Source organism: Pleurodeles waltl, chromosome 12, assembly GCF_031143425.1.
Source record: "Pleurodeles waltl isolate 20211129_DDA chromosome 12, aPleWal1.hap1.20221129, whole genome shotgun sequence".
Classification (NCBI taxonomy): Eukaryota; Metazoa; Chordata; class Amphibia; order Caudata; family Salamandridae; genus Pleurodeles; species Pleurodeles waltl.
Window position 1 is genome coordinate 712,754,044 of NC_090451.1, and position 2,645 is coordinate 712,756,688.

A 2,645-nucleotide genomic window follows, 5' to 3' on the forward strand; every position below is an offset into this window, starting at 1 on the left:
ATGCATCTTTCCATCCAACCTTTTACTTGCTTTTATCTACCCATGCGCTCATCTGTTGAGCCTTCCCTTACGTATGCACCGTACCTCCATACATACATCTATCCATCCACACGCATCTTCCCACACCTATGCACCGTACCTCCATACATACACCTATCCATACACACTCATCTTCCCACACCTATGCACTGTACCTCAATAAATACATCTATCCATCCACAAGCATCTTCCCATACCTATGCACAGTACGTCCATACATACATCTATCCATCCACACGCATCTTCCCACACCTATGCACCGTACCTCCATACATACACCTATCTATACACACGCACCTTCCCACACCTATGCACCTTACCTCCATACATACATCTGTCCATACACACGCATCTTCCCACACCTATGCACCTTACCTCCATACATACATCTATTCATACACACGCATCTTCCCACACCTGTGCACCTTACCTCCATACATACATCTATCTATACACACGCATCTTCCCACACCTATGCACCTTACCTCCATACATACATCTATCCATACACACGCATCTTCCCACACCTATGCACCTTACCTCCATACATACATCTGTCCATACACACGCATCTTCCCACACCTATGCACCTTACCTCCATACGTACCTCTATCCATACACACGCATCTTCCCACACCTATTTACCTTACCTCCATACATACATCTATCCATACACACACATCTTCCCACACCTATGCACCTTACCTCCATACATACATCTGTCCATACACACGCATCTTCCCACACCTATGCACCTTACCTCCATACATACATCTATCCATACACATGCATCTTTCTACACCTGTGCACCGTACCTCCATACATACATCTGTCCACACACACACGCATCTTCCCACACATATGCACCGTACCTCCATACATACATCTATCCACACACACGCATCTTCCCACACCTACGCACCTCACCTCCATACATACATCTATCAATATACATGCATCTTCCCACACCTATGCACCGTACCCCCATACATACATCTATCCATACACACCCATCTTCCCACACCTGTGCACCTTACCCCCATACATACACCTATCTATACACACGCACCTTCCCACACCTATGCACCTTACCTCCATACATACATCTATCCATACACACGCATCTTCCCACACCTATGCACCGTACCCCCATACATACATCTATCCATACACACCCATCTTCCCACACCTGTGCACCTTACCTCCATACATACACCTATCTATACACACGCACCTTACCTCCATACATACATCTGTCCATACACACGCATCTTCCCACACCTATGCACCTTACCTCCATACATAAATCTATCCATACACACGCATCTTCCCACACCTGTGCACCTTACCTCCATACATACATCTATCCATACACACGCATCTTCCCACACCTATGCACCTTACCTCCATACATACATCTATCCATACACGCGCATCTTCCCACACCTATGCACCTTACCTCCATACATACATCTATCCATACACACACATCTTCCCACACCTATGCACCTCACCTCCATACATACATCTGTCCATACACACGCATCTTCCAACACCTATGCACCTCACCTCCATACATACATCTGTCCATACACACACATCTTCCCACACCTATGCACCTCACCTCCATACATACATCTGTCCATACACACGCATCTTCCCACACCTATGCACCTTACCTCCATACATACATCTATCCATACACATGCATCTTTCTACACCTGTGCACCGTACCTCCATACATACATCTGTCCACACACACGCATCTTCCCACACCTATGTACCTTACCTCTATACATACATGTATCCACACACGCATCTTCCCACACCTACGCACCTCACCTCCATACATACATCTATCCATACACACGCATCTTCCCGCACCTATGCACCGTACCTCCAAACATACACCTATCTATACACACGCACCTTCCCACACCTATGCACCTTACCTCCATACATACATCTATCCATACACACGCATCTTCCCACACCTATGCACCTTACCTCCATACATACATCTATCCATACACACGCATCTTCCCACACCTGTGCACCTTACCTCCATACATACATCTATCCATACACACGCATCTTCCCACACCTTTTTACCTTACCTCCATACATACATCTATCCATACACACACATCTTCCCACACCTATGCACCTTACCTCCATACATACATCTGTCCATACACATGCATCTTCCCACACCTATGCACCTTACCTCCATACATACATCTATCCATACACATGCATCTTTCTACACCTGTGCACCGTACCTCCATACATACATCTGTCCACACACACACGCATCTTCCCACACATATGCACCGTACCTCCATACATACATCTATCCACACAGACGCATCTTCCCACACCTACGCACCTCACCTCCATACATACATCTATCAGTATACATGCATCTTCCCACACCTATGCACCGTACCTCCATACATACATCTATCCATACACACCCATCTTCCCACACCTATGCACCGTACCTCCATACATACATCTATCCATACACACCCATCTTCCCACACCTATGCACCTTACCTCCATACATACACCTATCTATACACACGCACCTTCCCACACCTATG